General features: G+C 42.3%; 1 protein-coding gene across 14 annotated transcripts in view; it reads right to left on the bottom strand.

Annotated features, from left to right (window-relative positions):
• ATP2B2 (ATPase plasma membrane Ca2+ transporting 2) overlaps positions 1 to 27,822 on the bottom strand; it is a 2,164,916-nt gene that overhangs the window by 1,600,614 nt on the left and 536,480 nt on the right. The window lies entirely within an intron of this gene.

Genomic DNA, 27,822 nt, shown 5'->3' with positions numbered 1-27,822 from the left:
TGCATGGTGCCTGTGGGACATGTACTGGTGACAGTGAACACCCCACTGCCCCAGTACATATGCAATGTGGTGTTTGTGTTGATCCTTTGACTCACCCAATAGCCAGGTCCACTGTCCACTGTAACACACCCTATACAAAGGCACTGTGTTATTGTGGAGGACCATAGAGTCATGTGTTGATCCAGGGAAGCGTGCACAGCAGTGTGTGATTGTAAGGTTCTCATCACAGATGACCTGCACATTCATAGAGTTTTACAGCTTTCTGTTCCAATACACCTCCTGTGTGGCCTGGTCAGCCACTAGCGCTATTTGTGATCAGTCCAGTGCTCCCAATACATTAGGCATGCCTGCAAGGGCATTAACTCGGACCTTGGTGGCGTTCACATCTGCTTGTGTCATTGGTAGGGAAATGTGCTGGGAGACATGACGCAGGAGGGCATTCAGGACCTGAACAAGCACCTTTGAAAATGCTGGCTAAGAGATGTCATTCAGCTCCCGAGCAGTGCACTGGAATGTGCCAGAGGCAAGAAAATGCAGCACAATTACCACCTTTAATGGGGGGTATGACACTAAGGATTCCAATGACGCTCTGGATGTCGTCCTGGATAATGTCTACTATTGCAAGGATGGTCTCCCTGTTCAGGTGATAGCGTGTGTGGTTCTACCTATCAGTCAGGGACCTGGGTGTGGCCCTTGCGCTGGGTATCGGGTCATGCCTCAGGCACACAACTTGCTGCCTATTGTTCCTCAGCATCCCCCTCCTCCTCCTCCACTGCCTGTCTGCCTGTTGCCACTGTTGCACCTCCTGCTCATAGTGCTGCACTCCTGCATGCATCACCTCCATGTCCATTACTGCTGCTACGAGTGGCAGCATGGTTGTGTTGGATGGTGTGTGTGGTCCTTTTCTGCAGCCCCTGTGCTTTTGGGTCAATTGGGAGGACTTGTGGCTTGTTCCTGCAAACCTCAACTTGGTTACGGCCTTCACCGGAGTGCTGGTGTTTCCGGCATGGTTTTCCCGGTGGCACCAGCATTTTTGTGCTGGTGATTCCAGGAAATCCAGGGTTGTAATGCTGACTTCTTTCCGTGGTGCTGGGGTTTCCGTCACTGCTTCATGTGGGTCCCACAGTTTCCGTTACCTGTGCTACTGGCAACGGTGGCACAGTGTACGCTGTTGCCAGCACTTTTGTTACTGGCATTCCCTATCGTAGTGTAAAGGTCCGGAATTTGAGCTGGTAATCGGAATTATCAGCACATTGTTTCCGGACCATTACACTTGTAATGAGGGACTTTGTCTGTTGCCAGTGTCTTATATTTCTTGACAATGGGACTTTCTGTGCATTATTTATTGCACAAGACATTCTGTGCAAGGCTCTAGTCCTACATTTTTCTGAGTCCATAAATAAGCATGAAACAGGGTTTTCCCTGTTAGCAAGACATTACATTATTTCATCTTTGTAAATGTGTGAGCTCTGTTAAATATTGAAAATATCTTTTATACAATTTTCAACAAAAAAGATGAAAGTTCTTATACCTTCAAAGTATTGGCTATGAACTACAGGTTATCATGCACAGATGGTTTCTGGTTGGTATTGTGGCATGTGTAATGAATATGAAATAGTATATTTTACTACCACATTTCAGGTCAAAGTATTTTTTTCATTTTTCATGATTTTAGAAACCCACCATGACATTGACAGTGTTTGCTAAACATAACCATATGCTCAAACCACAAGGATGTGAGGCTATACTTAATTGATTATCACTAATGAGAATGAGAAATGTATGTGGTTGTCTGTATTCTTGAGAGCTATCATCTACTAGATTATCTAACATTGATATTGATATTGATATTTTGTTTCTATCGTGCTCGTACACAAGTGTTTCAGAACATTTGCACAATTTCTAAAAAATGGGCAAATGCGTTGATAATATAGAATGGAGTAAAAAGGTTTTGTCCCAATCCATATTATCTAGAAACATTTGCATTGCATTGCAGCGAAAAAACATAATTCTGTTTTGTGTACTATGTTTGCTGCTTAAAATTAAAAGAAATCTGTTTGCTATTTTATTTTTATGTTACTCATCAAACAAAGTAAATAAAATAGTCTGTTTCCTTTTTGCCCATGCAAAAACATTTTACAAAATACGCATTGGGGCTAAATCTGTTTGCTCAATTCCCAATTATCTAAGCAGTACAATTGGTGCTCAATTCATTTGCTCCACGTTTTTGCACCAGTGTAAAGCTTTGATAATCTGGCCCCTTGTCAATTAATCTATGCATGTAATAGTGCTGTATTATTAGCCAAAGACACGTTTCTAGAAGAAGAAAATCCATGGTGGCTGTAACCTGAAGTGACCTTTTAAGAATGGCTACTGGCTGGAATTAAAGCTCTTAGAGTCATACAATTGTGTTTTGGTTTTTATTATATACATGTTTAGCACCTGACAGTCTAATTGCTCATGGTACCTTCACAAGGACAATCATGCCAATTTCTGGGCCAAAGATGCTGAGTTTGGGATGAAAACAGGTCAACAATGCAAATGGCACTTTGCAGTCCAGTCTTGACAGCTGGAATTATGTCCCATCGGTCAGGGTTCTTTAGCCGTTATCAGCTGAATCTAAAACAATCAGTTCCATTGGTGTCAGGTAAAGGTTGCAGTATTGCGCTGTAGCTCTCTGGTGCTTCTGTAGCACGTAGGTGCATTGTTGGGTCCCAAAGGAATGCTTGAGGAGGCTAGGGCATGATGAAGATGTTCTGGTGTGGCAGAGACACATCTCCCATGATTCTTGAAGTGCACAAGCTGTAAGTGGACCTTAATGATGGAGGTTCAGCTCCCTTGGTGAATGCAGTTACAATGGGGAGATGGCAACAATAAACATGCGTCCATGACTTCGATGTTACACCTCTGGCTCTGCCCAGTGGTGTCTCCAGTAATCGAACTTAGGGAGGGTAGCGGGGGATGTCTATAAAAGGGCAATGTGTATACTTTTTCCAAATTGATATGGTCAAAGTAGTCCAAAGTGGCCATGGGGAGTTACACATTGTGCATTTATAAACCAAGCAATTCGATTGGAAACACATAAAAAATGTGAATACTTCTGACGCCAGGGCATCAACTGTAAGCAAAATGCCATGAATCATAGATCAGTAGAATCAACACTAGTCTTAATGTCGAGCATTGGGTTCGGATGTGGCAGAATATAAAAAAACAGAAATAGTTGAAAGGTGTTAGCACCAAATGCCACGTTACTTCAAAGTAAACCATCATTTTGACAAAATGCTGCAGGGTGCTGTCAATTGTAATTGCTGTGTTGCTCAATTACAAAATATTTCAATCGACAGAAAGTAAAAACAGCAAAATGTTTATTAAAATATCAGGCGTCTCCCTCCTAAATGTGGAGGGTTGGCATGTCTGCATTCACATGCAGATCACTGTCGAGCTGGGCATTTTCCAAGCCAGTGCAACATCTCACTGTGCTATCTCGAAGGTGCTGGATTGGTATTGTTTTATTTCAATAGACTGCTTGGGAATTGTGAAAATGTCGCCAAGAAATGGATGAAGTTTGCAGGGATATTATCACATTGAGCATGCAGGGGACACACCCACAACTTCCCTGTTCAGTCTGCAGGCAGGCCTCCAATTGGTCTAGAGGATGACGTGAGGTACACGGACATCGGGCGTACCTGCTGTTTGGTTAATACAAAACAGGAGGTGTGTCAGATCTTTGGAAGCACCCGCCTTGTTGGATTCACGGACAGCGCATTACACGGTTGGTGAAAAGCATTTTTTGGATGGCTTATAACTTTGGGCCCCTCAATGAAACTGCATGAAATTTCGGAATTTCATTCTAGACCTGATTCTGAATGGTATTGAAAAGTGTTGTGCTGTTTTGTCAAGAGGGAACGAAATTAGAGGGCGGTCCCAACATATTGTAAAGGCTTATAAATGTGGTGCCATTTGACAAATCTGCACAAACGTTTGAAAATACATTTTCAATCTAGATATAAATGTTTTTGCATAGTTTGGTGCGACTTTGTCAAGGGGGGTTAAATTAGAGGGGGTCTCAACATTTTTAGATGGCTTATAGCTTTGGGCTGTTTGACGACTGTGGAAACACAGTTTAGCAATAGTAGCATACACTTGGATATGGGGAGCTTCAATGGCCCAGGTTTCCTGCAAGCAGATTATCCCATGGATGCGGATAAATTTGAAGCAATCATCATCGGACATGTGTAATTTCATATATGATGTCATTAGTGATGTAATCAAAGACATGTGTGATGTCATTGTTGATGTTCTAGCAGTGCACAGTGGTGCCATGAGTTATGGTTGCTTAGCTTATCATAACTGGTACATTTCTGGGGGGGTTTCAGTTTTATTTGTAACCATAATGTCCCTTTAACAAAGTTCTTGCATTGAATTTCATAGGTTGTGGTGCGAGTTATGGCTGCATAGCTTACCATAACTGGTGAATTTCTGAGGTTTTTTGATTTAACTTGTAACAATAACGTCCCCTTAACAAAGTTTCTTCAGTCAATTTCATAGGTTGTTAGCAGTGTAATCTAACCATAGCATCCCGTTAACAAATGTTATTCAGTATATATATGTATTACATGGCCACGGTAGTGAAAGATGACATCACAAATATCATTGATGACATCACTGATGACATCACATGCAAAAAGAATGTTGCTGAAAAGTCCCTACCTACAGGGGTTCTTTCTATTATGTTGGTAGCAAGATGTCAGGGGTGATTGTGCAATGTTAAACATGTAATAACTAGTTAACAAAGCAAGACTTACTACACACGTGTGCTAGTACAAACAATACATATAAAAACCCAATGCATATAAATCAGAGGCACATACAGGGAAACTGAAGTAATGAAGCAACAGCATTATCAGAAAATGTGTTTTCCGGTGTGCAAATTAAATGTGTGTTGGAGGCCCACTATTGCCCCATGCATGTGCATCATGAGCTGCGGCTAGACCCTAAGGAATGTGCGTTAAGAACATATGCCAAGGTTAACATTTTGATATACAGCAACTTTTCAATTTTTATATTGTGATTGTCAGTGAATATAACCATCTGGCCTACATTTTTCAATGCACCAAAATAAGAGAGGCAGCCATGTCATGTCATCAATGATATTTGTGATGTCATCTTTCATGTCCTGGGTGTTAGTGTTAGCAATGCACGTAGATGGTGCGAGTTATGGTTGCTTAGCTTACCATAACTGGCGAATTTCAGGGGTTTTTCGCTTTTACTTGTAACCGTAACGTCCTTTTAACAATGTTTTTTTATTGAATTGCATAGGTTTTTATTAGTGCAACTTAACCATAGCATCCCTTTAACAACGTTTTTTTTGTAGTGAATATATATATATATAGATAGATAGATAGATAGATAGATAGATAGATAGATAGATAGATAGATAGATAGATAGATAGATAGATAGATTATAATGAATCAAGAGTAAGACGCAGACACTGGGTTGTCATGATGACTGGAATAAACATGTATTCACCAAAATAAAAGGGGTGGGGGTTGGAGAAAATCCTATCTTGCCCTAACTCTAAGATACTTTTCCCTGCCTCAAAAAATGTAAATGGTGTCCATGTCAAAATGTCCAAAGTAAAGTACTCAGCCGTGTGTGCAAATTATCCAGACCTTTACATGCTAAACTCAATATAAAGTGAAAAGAAATACGTCTCTCAGCTGTCCACTTGCAGTTTTTTCGTAAGTTCCAACATAAGGTTTCAAAGAAAGGTGCTGAAAAAAGACAACGTTCCACAAGTTTCAACAGGGGAGGGAGGGCTACCTGCTACCCTTCCTTGGAGGGCAATCTGCTACCCTTCATTTGAGGTTCTTCAGATTTTGTAAAGGTCACACTCCCAAGGGGTATCACTCTTCCCTTCATCTTTCCCAGATTCTCACAGTTCACAATCTCAAGGGGTGTGACCGTTCCCTTGAGCTTTTACCAGATTTACAGATTCTCACAGTTCACAATCTCGAGGGGTATGACTGTTTCCTTGTGCATTTCCAGATTTACAACAGGTCTAGAAGCAGATCCACGTTTCTTAGCCTGTTCACAGCGCCAAGAGGTGTGAATCCCTGGTCACAACATGTCCCAATTCCAGGCATCAGAGCGAGTCCAGGTCCTTCCTCTGTTCATCTGGCACACTCTCCTATTAAGCTGTCAATGGTTTGGATCAACACAATTGGGTGCACGTACCCGACTTGCAATCCATCTGCCTGGTATACTCTCCTGGCAGGGCTTTCTTCCCTTGCTTATATGTATTTAGGTATCTGTCCCAGACTCACTATCCTTGTGCCTGGTATACTCTCCTGCCAGGGCTTTCTTGCAATGAATGAAAGTTCCTCTTTCTCAATGTTTAAACAGTTCCAAGATTTGCTAGTTGCTTCTTTTATACACTGGGTCATCAACCCATTCTCATGTGCCTTGGTTTCTCCCAAAAAATGTCTCAGCATCCCAGCTCCCTGTTCGCGCTCACAATGTTCCTTCCAGCTTCCCTCTATGGGCTCACCGGTTTCACTCAGCAGCTTTGGTATCCTTCAGGGGTTTTGGTTCTCCCAGTGACTTGCTCCCTTCTCTATAGGCATCTCGTCGGCTCTTCGATTCGCATGATGCTTCGGAACTTCCGTTGGTAGCTTTGTCTGCTCACAGCATTCACTCAGTCTTCTCCCCGCTTCAGAATTTCCTCTGACAGCACCTGCAGGAGTTTCCTTGTTTCACGCTGCAGCTTGTTTCCATCAGATTTCCAGACTCGCATTAGGAGTAGTGAGACTCCATCTTTTCTGATCCTTGGTGCTTTTGAATGTCCCGACACCTATCGAATTCTCACAACAACTAGAGCAGATCTCTTGCTTCCCAGCCTCAACAGTCTTCATCGCTCTAGTCCTCCTCCTCGTCTCAGTATTGTCGGACATTTTCAAATAAGGATATGAAAGTCTTTTGCTATTAGTCATGACTGGATGTTCTTGTCTAACATTACAATATGCCATGGATTTACAGGGGTGTTGTCAGTATCTAAGGGGAAAAGGGGATACCATGTTCCAGCCAGTGAGCCCATTTCACTCCCCTGAGGGTCATCTCCCCTCATGTGGTCCGCCCTCAGATAGCTGGCCCCAGGGTCAGGATCAGGTAGCTTCAGCCTTTCCCTGACCACACGGGAGAGAGACCTTCCCAGGGAAAGGAGTGATGACAACACCAGATTCATCACAAATATATATTATATTCTATAAATATATAAAAGGGACATTTCTGGTTATGAGTCTGTGTCTGTTAGAAATGTTCAGCATACTTCCCAACATGCTACAAACCTAACATTTGGCATGTGGGTAGGTTCACAGTTTAGACAATGTAAAAAATATAAAGTATACATTTTTCCAATTTTCTTTTTTTTAAGCGTTTTGTTTAAGTGGTCTACAATGCTTGGATATGTGTGTGGGACTGTTCGAAATGTTCATGATACTTCCCAAATGCTACAAACCGGAAATGTGGCATGTGTGTAGCTGCCATGGTGTAGACGATGTAAAATATACCTTTTTGGGATTTATTTATTTTTTAAGTGGTCTGAAAAGCTTACCCCTGCCATATGGATCTTTGTGCCGTAGTTCTGCCGTAGTCCTACGTTCATTGCTCTAAAAGTTCAGCAGTTAATTTCAACTTCATAAATTCACTGTTCCTAAACTTTCCACACTATCAGCATTCTAGCTAACATTAGCAGCACTCACTTTTAAAGTCATGCGGGTAACACAATACGGTGCTATTGTAGTAATGCGGGTGACAGGAAACAGTGCCAGTCTCTTTGAAAGTGTCCACAATGACGCTGTCCATCACATCATGGCAAACCTCTTATGAAAATTACTGAAACTTAAATTGCCCTGGACTTAGGTTCATGTTCAGAGCTTCAACTTTTTTGCATAACCAGGGATCTACTGGGGAAAACCAGGGTTATAGTCAAAAATGGGATTGGGAATGAAAGTGTATCGCATGAAAATAACCGGGGTAATTTGTATGCGTTTACGAATAACCAGAGTTTTAAAAAGAGAGACTTAAAAAAAATACATTAATACAAAATAATAGGAATTTTACAGCTACAGTGAGGTGGGGGCAATGGGTGTGGCCAAAGGATAAGGGTACTCAGGTACTTTAAGGAACCGGTGCAATATGGACAGTTGTCACAGCGAAGGCCATGGCTTGTGGGCCCCAATGAAAACTATTGCGGTAACATGTTAATGGGTGCAATATGGAAAGTGGACATGTCCGAAGGCCAAGGCTAGTGTCTCCAAAAGAAACCTAGTGGTGTGGCCACTGCTGAAGGCCATGGCTAGAGGGCCCATTTAGGAAACCTATTGGAGCAATATGTACAGTGGCCACAGCTGATGACTAGTGGCACGGAAGAAAACGATTGGGGTAACATGTAAAGGGGCCATTGCCAAAGGCTGGAGCCAATGGTCACAGGACAAAGCCATAACTAGTGGGCACGAAAGAAGGTAGTGTTTTAAATTGTACAGTCACAACAGCCAAAAGTCTGCTCGAAAGACATGGGTACAAAAGAAACATATTGGGGGAACATGTGCAGTGGATACAGCTGAAGACTGTGGCCACTGTTACGCTCACCTTGTCTCTGTGCGGGCATTGGGGCACAGTGGAGCCCTCCCTCGACTTGGCTCCCTGGTGTCGGCTGTCTTCCCCGTCTGTCACGGAGAATAGGGATCGGGTTACTGGTGTTGCACCTATTCTTTTGTGATGCTGGGCTCTCAGTCCTGCTTTCTTCAGCAGGGGCGCGTAGAGCAGGCCTAGTTGCTTCACTGGCCCGCAAAATGGCGATCCAGACCAGCTGTGACCAATCCACTTGAAGGTAAGTCTTTGGTTTTTTAATAATGTCTTTTGCGATGAGTATTGAAGTAGTGATGAGCAATAATGGTAACTTGCTATGTCTCTGCTCGTTCCCCAATAGGTGTGAAGATGAGGGTCGGAAGCGTAGAGCTGCTCTTGGGATTCCCCTGAGGATGATGGAGTCTCAAGGACGAAAGGTATACTGATTGATATGATGAAAGTCAAGACTCAGGTAAAATGCAGCCCAGAGTTCGTGATTGTGAGATTTCTAACCTGTAGTATTATTTTCCCTTGTAGGAGCGGTCCAACGGAGTGGAGCAGAATTCGGAGGCTAGAAGACAGTTCGATGGCTCCGGAGGAAGTTCAGCGGTGAAGCGGAGAAGAAGAGAGATGCTCCCGCGTTGATAGAATTCTGAAGCGGAAGAGAGGAGGCCCCGACACTGGCGGAATGCAGGTAGGGTGCATGCACAGCGATGGAGGGGCTGGAGTCAAGTAAGCACGCCTTCAGCGATGGAGCGGCTGAGTAAGGTAAGCACGCCTTCAACGATGGAGAGGCTGAGTCAGGTAGCACGTCTTCAGCGATGGAGCGACTGGAGTCAGGTAAGCACACCTTCAGAGCTGGAGGTACCGAATTCAAGGTAAGGTACGGCGGTAAGCGTCATGCTGCAAAGCAGAGTAATGCGAAGCGAGGGCATGCGGCTGGGACGGCCTTATTTAAGCTGGCTCCTGACCCTTCTTTAAGCCACACCTTGTGGCTCCACCTTGCCTCGCCCAAGGATTTCAGCATGAGCCTCCCAATGCGGTCCTATGGCCACGCACGGCCCGAATGCACGTGCCTTAGTCATAGAATGTTCCAAGCACATATTTCTATGAGCCTCGCGCCAAAGGCACCAGGACTGGGTCCAAGTGGTCCTTGGGGGTGATGAAGGCCTGGGCCCTGGACCCATGGCCATGACAGCGCTAACCCGCAAATTCCCTCTCACGGGCACCCTTCTCCCCGGTCCAGGTTTGGTCGGATTGTTACGGTGAAATCACCTGAGTAATCGGGGTGCATTGACAAATTCCACTGGCTCCCAGGTGCGCTCTTAAGGTCCATAGCCTTCCCAATCGATTAGATAGTACAGTTTCCCTCGCACAACTTTTGAGTCCAGGATGTCTTTAACCTCGTACTCAGGTTCCCCTTCAAGAATTTCTGGCTCTGAAGGCTTTTTGATTCTGGTTTTGGGCTTCACAGGCTTTATGAGTAAGATGTGAAACACAGGATAAATGCGCACGTTGGCGGGTAGATCCAGTTTTACCGCGGCCGGGTTGATAATAGCCTTGATGGAATAAGGTCCAAAATATCTGGGATGGAAGGCTTGAGGCCCTTTTAGAGGTACATTCCTAGCAGCCAACTATACTCTATCCCCAATATGGTATTGTGGGGATTCTCTCCTATGTCTGTCTGCAAATTTCTTTTGTTGTTCCTTGGCTTTGGTCAAATTCTTAGTAGCTTCCTTCAGAGTTTGAGTGATTGTCTTACGTAGGGAGGTAATTGCTGGCATTTCTAGCTCATCAAGCGGGTCAAAGGATGATGTCCTGGGGTGCCGACCATTCATAATATAGAAGGGAGTTTGTCCAGTACTGGTGTGGATGGATATATTGTACGCAAATTCGGTCAACCAGCGAATGTCCTTCCAAAGCTTTTCGGTTTGTTGCAGCATGCACCTCAGGTATTGTTCCAGCGTCTGGTTAGTCCTTTCTGTTTGACCATCAGTATGGGGGTGGTGACTAGTGGAGAGACAAAGGTCAATCTGCGCTATCGTGCATCAGCTTCTCCAAAATGCTGAGACAAATTGCGTTCCTCGGTCGGAAACCAATGCTGAGGGAAAACCATGTAGTCTGCCTACCTGTTCTAGCAATACAGTCGCTAAGGCTCCTACGGTCGGAAGTCCTTTAAGGGGAATAAAGTGCACCATCTTAAAGAACAAGTCTACTACCACTAAGATTGTGTTGAAACCATCGCAGGGAGGTAATTCCGTAATTAAGTCCATGGCCTGCCGCCTGCTGCAAAGGCAATACCGGCTCTCCGTCCTTACCAAGAAGAGAGCTCATATCCAAACCCGTGTCTCTACAGCATCTAACAACTCGGCTGAACTCTTTAAAATCTGCAAGGAACTGGCCAATCCTGCCGCAGTCTCTACCTCTCCTGTCCCTTCCCAGGCCCTCTGCACGGCACTGGCTTCTCACTTCATTTCTAAAACCCAGGACATCCTGTCCTCACTCTCCTCCTTTCACCCTCCCCCCTCTACTCCCTGCTCTTCCTCGGGCCCTTCCTCAGCCACCCCTCCTCCCTCCTTCTCTGTCTTTCCCCTTTTCTCTGCAGGTGAGGTTTCTAGACAAGTCCGATCTATGAAAGTCTTGTTGAAACAGGTTCACCCCTGTTCCTCCAAAACTATCAAGGACCACATCGACTCCCTGGCTCCTGCCCTGGCTGATTTCTGCAACCACTCCTTCACCACTGTAGTCTTCCCTTCCCCCCTGAAGCACTCCCTTGTGCATCCTCTTCTAAAGAAACCGTCTGCAGACCCCTCCTGCCCGGCTAACTATTGCCCAATCTCCATCACTCCCTTCCTGTGCAACCTCTTGGAGAAACTGGCCATCTCCCAGCTTAATCTCCACACTGAATCTGTTGGTTGTCTTCATGACCATCAGTCTGGCTCCAGAGCTGCCAGAAGCACGGAAACTGCTCCCCTGAACATCCGTGAAGACCTGCTTACCAACCTTGACTCTAATACCCCATGCGTTCTCATCTTGCTTGACCTCTCTTCTGCATTTGATACTGTCAAGCATGTCATCCTGCTCAACCATCTCCGTGATAACCTGGGTATCACTGGTCAGGCTCTGGTGTGGCTGACTTCTTTCCTCTCTAACCAACCCTCCTAGGTCCAACGGGGGTCCTTCCTCTCTGACATCTTTTTCTCCACCTGTGGTCTCCCCCAGGGATCTAACCTCTCTCCCTGGCTTTTCAACCAATACCTGGCACTCCTTGCCCAACACATCGCTCTGTGTCCCAACTTTCAGTGCTATGCGGATGATACCCAGCTCATTTTCAGGCTACCCTCGGCCTCCTCCTCTCCTTCCCTCATCTCTGGCTGTCTATCTACCATCCAGGAGTAGTGTGCCACCAACGATCTCTGCCATAATGCCAGTAAGACAGAGATTCTACTCATTGGCACACCCACTCCCTCCTTCCCTGCAGCTCTCTGGCCGGCCTCTCTTGGCCATCTTCCTACTCCCACCTGCAAGGCTAAAAACCTTGGGGTCATCTTCGACTCAGCTCTCTCCTTCTCCCCTCATATCTCTGACGTCTCTAAGAAGTCACACTACCAGCTACACCTCCTTAGAGGAATTCTTCCTTTCCTCTCCTTCCCCCAGAAGCTCACTGTCTCCAGAGCCCTGGTCCTCTCTAAACTGGACTATTGTAACAGCCTCTATCTAAATCTGCCTGCCTCTACTCTCCGCCCTCTGCAATTTATCCAGAACAAGACTGCAAGACTTGTCCTTGGCCTCAAGCCCAGGGATCGTATCTCTCCAGGACTGAAATCTCTGCACTGGCTCCCAGTGGTTTCGAGGATTAAGTTCAAAACCCTCTGCATTGTACACAAAGCCTTCTGGGGTGTAGGGCCGCAATACCTTCAACTCTCTCTTCCTAAATATCTTCCTTATCGAGCTCTTCACTCATCCGCCCCCAACTCCCTCAGTGTCAGTCACTTCTCCAAGCAACAAGTTGGTGGCAGATTACTCTCTTTGGCTGGGGCCTCTATCTGGAACAGCCTTCCTGCCTCCCTGAAACTCGAGGAGAACCATCTCCGGTTCCGGAAGCACCTCAAAACCTTCCTCTTTGCCTCGGCTTTCTCTCCCCCTCTCCCCTGCTGATTTCCTGACTGAAACTGCTTGGGTTACCTGGCCACCCTTTCTGATCTCTGGCTCAGGCCCTGTCAATTTCCCACTTGCACTGCCTCCCTGCCAACCCCTGCACCTGGGGACCATTGTTCTGTATCCCTACAGTCCCTCTACCAGCACTTTTGTCTGCACTTACTTGCCACTAGCTGACCGTTTATTTATTTTCTTATTTATTCCACTTTTCCCATGTACTGCACTTTCCCCATTCCCTTCCCCCGCGCACTTTTCCTTTTCCCCCTTCCCATGCACTTGCGCGATCTTAATGACACTTGGCCTAGTAGGATCGCTGTTTGTCCTCCCTTTGTAACCCCCCCTTGCCTCGTCACGCCTTGAAACACTTGTGTATAGGCGCGTTATAAATGCCATATCATATCATGGATAAAGTGTGCCACGGGGCCGGTGCTATAGCTAGGGGATGCAATAATCCTTCAGGGAGTAACTTTTGGGATTTCTGTTGTGCACAGATTCTGCAGGTACTGATAAATTGGGCCTGTAGTATAATTTATTGTATCTTGGAGTAGAGCGCCACTGAATGTGATAACATTGTTGCCAGAAATAATGTGGTACATATATAGCCAGCCCTATTTTGCTAGCATAACATATGGGTATGCAAATGGAGACAGACTGCAGATTTAAAAGTACACCAGAATATTTTTTTTATCTTACTTGAAATGCCTCATTCACAGGAGACTACATTAACTGTCTAATTGACTGACTTAATTAACAAATACTAATACTAACTCAATAACATTATAATGTAATCTCTATGTGGAAAAGAGTCAGAAAGACATGCTCTGAGATTGATTTTAAACATGCATTTTATTTTTTCTCTCTGTTCACTTTGTTAGCTGGAAGCAAAATCTGCATGCCAGGAAATGAGTTTAGATACAGTTTCTTACTGTAAAAATTAAGCTATTGTGGAAGGGAGGAGGATACGGTCTTTTGAATTTGATTGGTTTTGAGTGTTTGCACTGATTCCACGTAAGCATAGGGGGATGCAACAGAGTTCTGCTGGACAAAGTCTGACAGAACTAAATACAGATCGCTTTGGCTGAGTGTCGGAGACGGAGGATATGAGACTGGGCTGTGAGGCAGGTCCAGTCTCACTTAGCACGGCTTGAGAACTGCAGATGAACTGCATGTTCTCGCTGTGCACTTCAAACCTTCAAGATTACAAAGAAAACCCTGGGCCCATTCTTCGGAGACGAGTGAAGGTAGGTTGTGTGGGGGAGAGAGCTACAGATAGCTGGTAAATATCCAAAGTGAATTGAGATTACTGTGGCTGCTGTACGAATGACCTAATATCAGGCAGGCAGAGTAGAAAAAGGGAATCCCCTGTGTTTAATTGCCACGCTGTAATGTTGCAAAATGAATGTTGTTCTTTCGCTGCACATTTTTCTATTTGTTTCAAATAATGCTGTAACACCAAAAGGGTAACATGGTGTGTTGAAATGCAACTGTTTATAATACAAATGACATATACACAAATCGTGTAGAGTGTTTTTGGTTTTGTTTTTTCTTGCTGCATTTGGAAGAATGCTGTAGGAAATGGGGAAGATTTTTAAATAATATATGTGTCATGTTTCCCTGCAGATAGAATAGCAGGGATAAATAGAGGTATGTGTGTGTTCATCCAGTGCATAGTGTATGGATGAAATCTAATACAATAGACATTGCTGGGCGTACATGAACCAGCAAAGAGGCCTATGGAAACATAGTTCACTAATGTATATAAATTTGTGATAATACCGCAGGTTATTAGGAATGCTATATGTGAAGCTGTGGCGTTTCTGAATGTAAGTCCGAGGCCTCTATAGATCACAAGAACAGTCTAAGAAAAAGAAGAGTTTTGAGTACATTGGGGCCACAAATAAAACAGAAAAATGATGCTCACCAAATAATGTATACCACTAACTGATCCCATATAATGTAATAAGGAATGGTCACTGAAAGGAAATAAGGCCAAACCCAATCAAAATGCAAGGAGTAGTCATCGCCAAATTAGCATTATTTTTGGCGGTAAGAAAATACCTCCAGACCCCAAATCTACACAAAATATCTAACATATTTATGGTGCGTTGGCCAGGAAAGTGATCATAGAGTACCTGCAGGGCGTGGCAAGTGTGTCTCACACTACCATTTGTACATTAGAGGGGACCCATTTCATAATAGCAGTGTGTCACTAAAAACAAATTTCAGAATGTCTCAATTGGAAGCCACAGTCTCAGAACTAGTGCAATATTTGGAGGCAAAGTTATATGCACATGGGACATGGTCATCGAACAGTGCCACAGAATGGCACAACCACATTTATGGTGAAGTGCAGAAAGAACCACTAGACAACATTTTTGCAGAAGGCAGCATAATTCAGGTCTGCCTTCTGAGATTATTAAATGCAGCTGATAAACATGCAGAGAAAGATTGTCTGATACGGCTATGCGCCAAGACATGGTTTATTTTGAATAGGTCCCTGCGAATGCAAGAAAGTGATACTAAGCTAGTTAACAGGTTAAAAGCCGACCTAGATGGGGCAAGTAAAAAGGAAGAAATGTTAAGAGCAGAATTAGAAGGGTGTAAAAAAAAAGACCTGCAGTTAAAATGCAGAGATTTTGATATTCAATTGTCCAAAAGCAAGAAACAGTTTGATGATAGTGAACAGGAGGAACTGGTGCTCTTGAAGGCGTTGGTAGACCACATTAGACAAGATAAAGATGAGATTGTTTTAGAAATGCAAATTTTACAATAAGAACATTGTGAAAAAGAAAGTGATCTCCAAAATGCTGAACAGGAAATGGTTAAAATGTTTCAAGAAAGAGACAAGAGAAACAAAGAATTCAATTAATGCCAAATGCAAATGTGTGACATGAAGGAGGTAATTAATAAAATGAGTGATGAAAACAACTATTTGCAAAATGAGGCAGACAGGCTCCTTAAGAAGTGTAAGGATTTGGAACAGCAGATATGCATTTCTAGGTCCCAGGATGGACGGCAGGGCACCACATTCAATGGAGTGGAGGTGAATGCTATTTCTACCCAAAGAGCCAGTGCCCCAGTGATTGGACCGGTGACTGAACTTGGTTGCAGCACCCTTGGGGGATTTGATACACCCCTTGGGGGCTGCCACCAATCCCATACACCTGGAACCAGGGTGAATCACCAAGTAGTGCAATTCCATGCATTGCAACAAGTAGCCCCATAGAAATAATGAAATCCATCAAAGCCCTGATCAAACCATTTAAAAAGGGAGGGGAATGCTGCATCGAGGTTCACTTAGAGGGAGTGCATGACATAGTTAAAGCCCTCCAGATACCGAAGGAACAATACAGACAGTATTTTCATTTAACTCTAGATGCTCCCACAGCCAGTATCATAAGGGGATTGAATGAACAGCGGAATATGACATGGGCAGAGTTTGAAAAAGAGATTAGGTGTCATTTTTCTCCTTTCCAGTCATTGCAGGAGGCAAAGTTCCTTACACAATCACTGCTGGGCCTAATACATCCCCTTGCCAGTTTTTACAAGACTTAAAAAGAGCATTTTCTCGCTTTGATGTATCTTTTGACCCCAATTCGAATGAATTTGAAACTGCCTACTTCTATGGGCTACAGAAAGACATCATATCACAGTTGGTCCGCGAATTTGTTCGTGACAAGTCCCTTGAATGGATTGTACACCAAAGCACAAAACTATATGAGGTGCTAAATTGCAGGGTAGAGAAAGTGATAAAATGAAAGACACTAGACCAAAATCTAAGGAACCCTCAGCAACAGTGATGGAAATCAGTCAGCCAACATGTCCATTGAGTCTGCTCAAAGTCCAGGTAAAAATAATTTGGCACCTGAACAAAGGGGTAATCAACAAAGGTCATCACACCCTGCACCAATGTTTCAATCACATGATCCTAGTAATAGGGAGAGCTACATTAGCCCTAGGTACTATGGAGACAGACCCCGGCCTGATATGTCAGGTATGAATAATAATCAGAGACAAAGCCGGTATCAAAGAAATAATGGTCCCTACCAGACGTTGGGGACACAAAGTAGACTTGATCCTAATACCATGATATATGGTAATCAGGACAGACCCCGATATGTGGATCGGTTTACTGATAATGGGAATCAGCATAGGGGACAGTACCCACAAAATGAGAGACAGGACATGAGGCAGAATATGAATTGTGCTCCACGTCAATACAATGAATCACCACCACCAGGGGACTACAATCAAAATATGGGTGCACCCCTCTCCCCTCCACATACGAATCAAGAGTTCAGGAACAATCCCAATAGAAATCATTCCCCTGAGAGCTATCAGAATAGATCCAATCAGGGGGAAAACAACCAATATCGATCTAGGCCACAGAGAGAGGATTCTAGAGAGATGGAAATATTCCAGTGTCTCGCGGCCCAAGTGAAAATGTTAGCTGAACAAATAGGAAAGCTCTGTACAGCACAGAAACAGTCATCAAAGGAGGGGGCAGAAGGCCATAACAATGACCGGGTGGTTTCTGATAAGTGACTAAGTATTTATGATACCTGCAGTGCCAAAAAACACATAATGCTCTGATGTGAGTTTGCATAATGACTCTGAGATGCCTAATGATTTAAAAGTGAAAGTACCAAAAAATGAACATGTAACAGAAAGTGCAAATACTTCTAAAAGAGAGGTACGGTTTAACCTAGAGCTAAATCAAACGTTGGTGATTTGTACAAATGAAAAAGGAAAACCTGAACCTCCAAAAGAACAAAGAGACAGATTTAAGAAAGATGACTCATGCATGGGGAATACCAGTGAACAGGGAGTGAGTGAGGATGCTATAACTCCTTCCCTGGGCAATCAGAATAATAACCAAACACAGGCAGAAAAAAGAAATACTCAAAAGGAGGGTACAGGTCAATCACCTGAAGAATTCTTTGAGCCACATATTTTTGAAGAAGTTAAAAGGACGGGCACCATACTAAATAATCACAAATGCACAGAGTTAGACAATGACAAATTGCCAAGTGATGTTGTTACACATGTTCAGTTGGAGGATTGTAATGTGACCTCTGATGATACCTGGATGGATGGGCGAACAGTGGCCACACTCCAAAAAACCTCTGAACATGGAGAAATGAATAAAGTCTCTCACACAGAAATGGGCAAAAAGGAGGGAAAAATGTCTTTCCATTTACCAATGTGCTTAGCCAAAAATTAAAAAGGCCTGAGAAAGGTGAGCCCTGAAATCAGTAAGAATTTGCACTTCTTATGTGTGTTAGAGGAAGTTGAAGAGAAAAATGCAATACATTTGCAATGATTGACACTGGCGCACAGGCCACAATTATGTCTAAAGAATTGGTAAAGAGTATCAATGAAGGGAGACTCCCACAGAATCAGATCACAGTGAAGGAAAATCAAGGTCCAGTGCATAATTTTAACGGGGAGGAGGTGCCTATTATAGGTGTTACAGAGATTTACATAAAGATAGGGAAACACAGGATGAAACAAGAGTTATTGATACCATCTATTTGTGAAATTCCATTTCTGATGGGGACAGATTGCCTGTAAAGGTTGTCTCCGCTCGAAGATGGGGTGAATGGAGTACTGTGGTCCTTAACCAAAAAACCATTGAGACCTAAGAAACTAAAATCACAAAACAGCAATATAAATGATTGTCACACCGTTGCCAAAACAAATGATGCAGTGGAGGTATATCTCCAGAATAGCTGTGTACCTAGCGTCACTGCTATCTTGATGTGTCAAGATAAAATACAGAGTGAAGATGAGAAACAATCTGAACAAATATATTTAGACCCAAGGAAAAAATGGCAAACTGCCATAGATGAGCACACATCACGTTTTTATTTAAAAGAAAAGACATGCAAACAGAATACTGCTCCTAAAACAGATACAGAAAAAAACATCACCACTCTTGCTGAAATACACATGGAAGATGAGAAACCATGGGTTCATGTTGGTATAAATGGCTATTCTAAAATAATAAAAGCCCTTTTAACGCTTGAACAGGAAAGAAGCTTTATTAATGAAAAGTTGCTGCAAAAAATAATGGAGGGGGAGGAGATCCCGAAATGTATAATTAAGAACCAATATGTTTCTGGTTTGGACAGTCCAGACTTTGAAAACCAAATTGCAGGCAGATGCATGTTAAAAATTAATATTGGGCAGAAAACAATTCATCATAATGTTTGGATAGTGAGTGGGACACAAAATGACTTTTGCATGGGAAATTATATCATGCACAGAATGTGTATGGTGTTAGATCTCCTAAATCAAAAAATATGGCCACGCCTAGGTGGGCCAGCACCTGAATTTGAAGACAAAAGAAGGGCTTATCATTGCGTAAAACTGATCCCATATACAATTGAATTACGAACGAGGAAGGATGCTATTATTCCTGCATTCACCAAACAGGTTGCAATAACACTGAAGTGCAATAATGGACAGCAGATGGAAGATTCTGATGCATTTGTGTGCTTGAATGAATCCATAAAACAGCAAGGCCTGGATCATGAATACATTCCATTGATAGATGTTGGTGAAGGGTCTGTAAAAATTATGGTGAATAATAAAGGGTGTCAAGATATTCATTTAGAGGAAAATTCTTCATTAGGAATGGCCATACAAAAATCACATTATATTGCAGATCTAAATAACATGGTGATTGGAAATATCCCTGAAAGGTATGTGGATGCCAAGGGTGAGTTGCCAGAGTACCTGCCCAAAGGAATTTTTAAAATTCATTCTGTGTACCCTTATGATTCAAATGATTCATCAAAAGGATTATATAACATTTGACTTAAATGAAAATGAAACAAAAAATCAGCCCATTGAAGTGGAAGCTGATATGCCAAAATATTTAAAGTGGCAGCTTTACAGAGAGACACAGCCACACAGTTAGAGGAAAGCACAGAGATTCCTCCACTGGAAGATTTCCCAGAATTTTCAAAAATGGTAGGGGAGCAGATTTTATCAGCAGATGCATGCGACAGTGATGAGGATGTAAATGAATTGAGAAAAATATTTGTGGAGTTTAAAGATGTCTTTGCTAAAGATGCTTATGATTGCGGCCTAACTAATGTACATGTGGCCACGCTACCGGAAGGGTGTAGTAGAAGCCCAGTATTTCTGCGCCAATATAGATTACCACTGGCATGTTAAGAGTCATTGGCAGAGATAATTAAAAATGTGGAGTCTCAGGGAATTATCAGGCCTATTCATAGCACATCCAACACGCCTATTCTAGGTGTGTTAAAGCCAAATGGTCAATGGTGCCTGTGTGTAGATTTGAGAGAATTAAATAAAAGAGTGCCAGTGTCCAGATGGCCATTTCCATTCATTGATCAAGGCCTGGCTCAGGTACATGCCTCAAAAGTGTTTACTACATTAGATCTCACATCTGGATATTGGTGTGTGCCATTGGCAGAGGAGATTCAGAATTTATTTTAATTTTCATTTGATAAGACTCAATATGCATGGGTTAGAGTTCCATTTGGGTATGTCAATAGTGGGAGTGAATTTTGAATATTTTTGAGAAAGGCCATGCCTGATGCAGCAGAAAGAGGTACCATAGTGTACGTGGATGTTGTCCTGATAAAAAATGAAAGCTTGAAAAGCCATTTTGATGAGATAAGACATGTTCTTGGCCAATTGCAAAAAGCAAAAAAGCAGGCGCCAACGCATCTTTACAAAAGGCACAATGGTGCAAGAAAAAAGTGAATTTTCTAGGCCATGAAGTGACTGAGTATGGACTAAACCCACAAAAGAAGAAAGTAGAGGCCATACAAAAACTAAAAGACCCTAAAAGTGTTAAAGAGGTAAAAAGTTTATTAGGAATGGCGGGCTGTAACAGAACGTTCATTGACAATTATGCTGAAATTACTCAACCATTGACTAGACTACTGAAGCTGAATACACCCTGGAAGTGGGAAAAAGAGCAGTCTGAGGCGGTGGCTAAATTAAAGGAATGTCTTGTAAAGGCACCATGTTTAGCATACCCCATAAAGGATAGGGATTTCTTTATAGAAATAGGTTTCTCTGAACATTGTATGTCAGCAGTGTTATCACAAAAACATGATTTGAATCACAAAACCATTGCCTATGCAAGTAAGGCATTTTACCAAGTTGAAATTAAATTCAATGAATGTGAAAAGGCCCTTTTGACCACTGTGTGGGTGCTACAGCATTTCCGCTCCATTGTTCAGGGGGAAAAGGTCATCATTGAAACGAATCATCAACCTTTGCCGTTTTTAGAAAGTAAAAGAATCAGGTCAGGTAAATTAGCACAGTCCAGAATCACTTCATGGACGTTAGCATTACAAGGTTTTCCTGTAGAAGTGAGATATGGCCAAAATAAAAAGAGCCCAGTTGCTCAAGGTTTGGCAGATCTACATGACTGTGCAGCTGAACATGTATCAAATGAATTAGAAGTGGAATCTAGTTTACGGAAATTTGGGCAATCACCACACAAAGCTTTTGATGAAAAGACATGCAAGGATTTGCTGACTGTATATGTTGATGATTGTGCTTTTCACATTGAAAATGACAGTAATAAACAATTAGTGTCAGGAATAGGAAATGTTTGTTTGAAATGTGAAGGCATCCCCAGTATAGGGATGAGAATTGGAGCTAGGAGCAGTCAAGTAGCAGAATTGGTAGCCATTTATAAAGCAATTACTACTGCAGTTGATAATAAATTTAGTGAAATTGTCCTGGTGATTGATTCTGATTATGCACGAAATAGTTTTGTGGAATATTTGCCTGGCTGGAAAGCAAGAGGCATGGTTACATACAACAAAAAGCCACTTAAACATGAAAAAATGATACAAGCCATAGACAAATTGGTGTCAGAGAATGATTTGACAATATACTGGAGAAACATTCGTGGAAATTTAAAAACTCCAGGAGAGGATAAGGAGGGGAATGATAAGGTAGATCATTTAACTAAAATTGGGGCTGTGATGGGAGAGTTACTACCCATTGAACATTTACTTGGTGAAATACAAATTGATGCAGTAACACACTCTGAAGCGCCAAAAGAGGTGGATCAACCAGTAGAACAATGGAGTTACGATACACCAGATCAAGATCTGATTAAGGCACAAAAGGATGATCCAATTTTGGGAATATATTATAATCATTTGATAGACCCTGAACAAAACCCTTTAACAGAAAATGATTGAGTGGGAAAAGAAGAGTTGCGGGTGCTATTAAAGAATAAGAAATGAATTAGACTACAGGATGGGCTCATGATTAGAGTCCATAACAGGACAAATACAGTGGGTGGTGCCCCTTTCATTCAGAGGGCTAATTCTACACCATGCACATCATACAATAACTGCAGGCCACAGAGTTTCACAAAAAACATTGGAGATACTGAAAGATTATGCTTACTGGCCACATATGTCCCAAGATGTGGAATTATATACTAGAGGATCTCTAGTATGTGCCCAATTTAAACCTGCTTCACCAATGCATAGAGCCCCATTAATGAAAAGAGGCTTAACTCTTCCATGGTCAGATTTGCAAATAGACTATGTAGGGCCTGTAAAGAGGTCGAGCAGGGAACCGGTATATTTTGAGTGTGGTCTGTTTGATGTCAAAATGGATAGAGTGTACTCCTGCACCAGATTGTAGTGCACAAACAGCAGCTACATTACTGGTGAATCATATATTTTCAAGATTTGGGTTACCACAAAGAATAGAATCAGACAGAGGAAGTCATTTCACAAGCGCTCTAATGAGTTAGGTATGGCAAATACTGGGAGTGAAAAGAAAATTACACATTGCATATCGGCCCGCTTCTTCTGGGGAAGTTGAACGCTGTAATAGATCCGTTGTGGATATATTAAAGAAGTTTGTAGCAGAGGCAGGTGCCAGCTGGGATTTACGTTTACATTTGGTTTTGATGGCTATCAGATCAACTCTTGCCAAAGGAACAAATAGCCCCCATGAAGTATTGACAGGTCGGAAAATGGTATTGCCACAACACCTGCTACACAGAACACATGAGCAGATACTGTTATGCGCATCTACAGTTCATGAATACATGGATGAGCTGAGGAAGCATTTACAACATGCATTTGCTTTTGTGCAGCGGAATCTGGAAAGGGCTTGACAGTGCAAAGTCATATTATGTAAATAGACATCGGTGAAAAAGTATTTTGTGGGGGATCAGGTATACAAATTTCATTTTAGAAAAGGTAAAGAGAAAAATTCTAAAATTTTGGCAGCCTGGCAGGGGCCATTTCGAATTATAGATAAGATTTCTCCCGTGGTGTACAAAATTTTGAAAACTGAATGTGAAACAGTAACAGAACAGTTTGTTCACGTAAATCAAATTAAACCCTGGCATCCCAAACATGAGGTAAAGAGGCTTGAGCATGTAGAAACAGATAAAGCCCCTTAAATACATGAAAGAAGATACATGAGTCTATTCATAGGGCAGTGACAGAGAAATCAAAATGGAAGTGAGTGTTGCAATAGAATAAATGTGAACAAAAAGACTATGTGATGATCATTAAAAAAGGGTTGAAACTGGTTTTATTTTTTGCAAAGTTGAAATATATGAAATGATCAATGATACTTTATGTATGTTTGTTTTCTCTCTAACATGTGCTTAATTTCAGAAGGTGAAAAGAAAAGGGCGGAGGGTCTTGCAAAAGCACATGGATATTTTTTTTTGGGTAAAAGGGTGAAATTAGTATTGTGCTATATACTTAATTTGTTTATTTTCTATTTGATTTAGGATACTAACAAACCTTTAGTCGGAGGTCATGGGACCGGAGGACACGGGAGACGATGGAGTCCTGGAGTCCCCTGGATGAAGATCAAGTGATACCTACCTCCGAGTGGAGGTGAAGACAAAGTAACCAGGATGCCAAAAGAGATGACTCCCATGGAAAAAGCATCCAAGAGTGCCAGGATGAAAGAGTGCCCCAAATGAACCAGATGATGGAATGGTGCTGATCGGAACATTTCAGAGGCATACAATAGTAGAAGAACAGTGAACTTACAGCATTGTTGGTGCATGAATTCTGATATGTCCTGGAGTATGGAGTTCCACATTTTTATTGTTTTAATTCATTATTTTAATTTGTTATGTTAATGCTTTGCTTCAATTATTTATTCTATTTTGTTATTTTTATGATTGACTTCAAGTATAAGAACAAGACTTTGGACTATAAACACCTCAATTGGGAAGATATATGTAAAATATTTTATGAGGTCTGATGGACTCAGAGATGAATTTTGATATTACGGTGGTTGAACAGTGATTTATTGTGAAATATGTGAATATTCATTTTGTTGAATTGCTATGATTTAAAAGAAGAAAAGGAGCGCAAGTTGGTTTTCTTCCAATTGTGGCTTGGACCACTGCCAAATTCTCAGAAAATGGAGGGAATGTAGTATAATTTATTGTATCTTGGAGTACAGCGCCACTGAATGTGATAACATTGTTGCCAGAAATAATGTGGTACATATATAGCCAGCCCTATGTTGCTGGCATAACATATGGGTATGCAAATGGAGACAGGCTGCAGATTTAAAAGTACACCAGAATATTTTTTTATCTTACTTGAAATGCCACATTCACACGAGACTACATTAGCTGTCTAATTGACTGACTTAATTAACAAATACTAATACTAATACTAACTCAATAACATTATAATGTAATCTCTATGTGGAAAAGAGGCAGAAAGACATGCTCTGAGTTTCATTTTAAACGTGCATTTTCTTTCTTCTCTCTGTTCACTGTGTTAGCTGGAAGCAAAATCTGCATTCCAGGAAATGAGTTTAGATACAGTTTTTTGCTGTAAACATTAAGCTATTGTGGAAGGAAGGAGGATACGGTCTTTTGAATTTGATTGGTGCAGAGTGTCTGCAGTGATTATACGTAAGCATAGGGGGATGCAACAGTTTTCTGCTGGAAAAAGTCTGACAGAACTAAACACAGATCGCTTTGGCTGAGCTGCGGAGACAGAAGATCCGAGACTGGGCTGTGAGGCAGGTCCAGTCTCACTTAGAACGGCTTGACAACTGCAGATGAACTGCATGTTCTTGCTGTGCACTTCAAACCTTCAAGATTACAAAGAAAACCCTGGGCCCATTCTTCGGAGACGAGTGAAGGGAGGTTATGTGGGAGAGAGAGCTACAGATAGCTGGTAAATATCCAAAGTGAATTGAGATTATTATGGCTGCTGTACGAATGACCTAATATCAGGCAGCATTGCCACGCTGTAATGTTGCAAAGTGAATGTTGTTCTTTTGCTGTATTCTTTTTTTTTCTTCTTGTTACAGATGATGCAAAGTGAATCTCGTTCTGTTGCTGTACAGTTTTCTATTTGTTTCAAATAATGCTGTAACACCAAAAGGGTAAGATGGTGTGTTGAAATGCAACTGTTTATAATACAAATGACATATACACAAATGGTGTAGAGTGTTTTGGTTTTGTCTATTCTTGCTTTGCATTTGGAAGAATGCTGTAGGAAATGGGGAAGATTTTTAAATAATACATGTGTCATGTTTCCCTGCAGATAGAATAGCAGGGATAAATAGAGGTATGTATGTGTTCATCCAGTGCATAGTGTATAGATGAAATCTAATACAACAGACATTGCTGGGCGTACATGAAGCAGCAAAGAGGCCTATGGAAACATAGTTCACTAATGTATATAAATTAGTGATAATACCACAGGTTATTGTGAATGCTATATGTGAAGCTGTGGTGTTTCTGAATGTAAGTCCGAGGCCTCTATAGATCACAAGAACAGTCTAAGAAAAAGAAGAGTTTTGTGTACATTGGGGCCACAAATAAAACTGAAAAATTATGCTCACCAAAATACCACCAACAATAATGAATACCACTAACTAATCCCATATAATGTACTAAGGAATGGTCACTGAAAGGAAATAAGGCCAAACCCAATCTAAATGCAAGGAGTAGTCATCGCCAAATTACCATTATTTTTGGCGGTAAGAAAATACTGCCAGACCCCAAATCTATACAAAATATCCAACAGGCCACATTTTTTCTCCTGGTTGGCCACCAATACCTCGTCCTGATCTTGGCTCGGGTCTTGGTAGTTCCGGGGTGTCCTTCTACAAATGATTTGTGGTAATTCGCAATGATCTTGTTTTGAATTTCTTTGTCCTTGATGTATAGTTGTCCTTAATGGAGTACTGGTCCCCCTTGCTTAACCATTCTTGTTGGGCGGTTTGATCCATTTGAGGCTGGAGGTCGGTTTTTAAATCTTCCAAACAGGCAGTTACAGCGAATTTTACTTTGAATCCATTCTTCTGCAAAAATAGATACTGGATCAGATGGCATAAAGGCGTCCTTCTTTTCTCCCATCCGTGACAGAGCATCAGCCTTTCCGTTAGGCACTCCTGGCCGATACGTGATCACAAAATCGTACTCCGCGAAGAAGAGGGCCCAGCGAAGCTGACAGGAAGATTGGGCTATGGCAGTTTTCAAATATTGCAGATTACGGTGATCTGTAATAATGGTGACAGTATGTCTGGCTCCTAAATGATAGTGTCTCCAAGTTTTAAGAGCTCCTTTGATTGCCAGTAATTCTTTATCGGTTATGGCATAGTTCTTTTCCGGCTCTGTAAACTTGTGAGACCAAAATGCTATGAGGTGTAACTGTCCCGTGTCTGGATCCTTTTGCGATAATACTGCCCCCATGGCCACACTGGAGGCATCGCTCTGAATGATGTAGGGTAGACCGGGTCGAGAATGCCGAAGAATGGGTGCTGATGTGAAAGACGCTTTTAATTCCTGAAAGGCCTTTTCAGCCTTGGTAGACCAATGAAACTTCTTATTCTTCTTCAATAAAGAAGTAATATGGTGCACTATTTGTGAAAATCCCGGAATGAATCACCGGTAGAAATTGGCAAATCCGAGTTCGCTTTGTACTCCCTTGACTGATGTCGGGGATGGCCACTGAAGAATCACTTCTACTTTACGAGTGTCCAGGTGCACCCCTCGCGGGGTCAACATGAAGCCCCAGAACTCAACTTCCGTGACGTAGAAGGAGCATTTTTCCAGTTTGCCAAATAGTCGATGTTGACGGAGTTTCCCCAGAATGGCTCGCACATGTTCCATGTGGTCTTCTTTGGTTTTTGAGTAGATGAGGATGTCGTCGATGTAAACTAAAACACAGATATCCAATAATTTGTGGAGTACATCGTTCATAAATAACTGAAATGCTGCTGGTGCATTACATAGCCCAAAGGGCATAACCTGGTACTGGAAAAGGCTGTACTTGGTCCTGAATGCGGTTTTTTATTCGTCGCCTTTTTTTCACTCTTACCAAATGGTTTAGTGAAGTCTAGTTGTGTATAGATTTGTGCACTCTTTACCTGATCAAGCAGTTCGGGAATAAGCGGCAGAGAGTACCTATTCTTCACCGTTATTTGGTTTAATGCCCTATAATCTATACTAGTCCTGAGGTCCCCTTCCTTCTTTGGTATGAAGAAGAGTGCTGAGGAGGCTGGGAACTTGGATGGATGAATGAACCCATTAGCTAAATACTGGTCTAGGTACGTTCTTAGGTTTTGGTTTTCTTGCTCCGTCAGAGCGTAAATTCTGCTGCAGGGAACTTGTGCTCCGGGGACTAGATCCATTTGACAATCATAAATTCTGTGGGGTGGTAGGGTATTAGCTTGTTCCTTTTGAAATACATCCCAGAAGTATTGATATTTAGAAGGTAGCGAGCCAACAATACCTAGAATGGACTTTCCTTCAAGCTGCACTTTCCTCCCTTCCCTGGGGTAACAGCGTCTTGCACTTTCCTGAAGGAAGGTCAACTTCCTGGTATGCCAGTCAATTCGTGGGTTATGGGTTTCAAGCCACGGCATCCCGAGGATCATTTTGAACTGGGGAGCCCCTATAGGTCAATCGAGATGCTCTCCTGGTGACCATCCTGACATGTCAGCATTACCTTGTCGGTGTGTTGAGTTACTGGCTCTGAAGACAGCTGTGAGCCTTCCACGGCAGTGAT

Source organism: Ambystoma mexicanum, chromosome 2p (genome assembly GCF_040938575.1).
Source record: "Ambystoma mexicanum isolate Mex_15411 chromosome 2p, UKY_AmexF1_1, whole genome shotgun sequence".
Taxonomy (NCBI): Eukaryota; Metazoa; Chordata; class Amphibia; order Caudata; family Ambystomatidae; genus Ambystoma; species Ambystoma mexicanum.
Note: the sequence above shows the minus strand (reverse complement) of the source record. Positions and strands in the feature narration are given on the sequence as shown.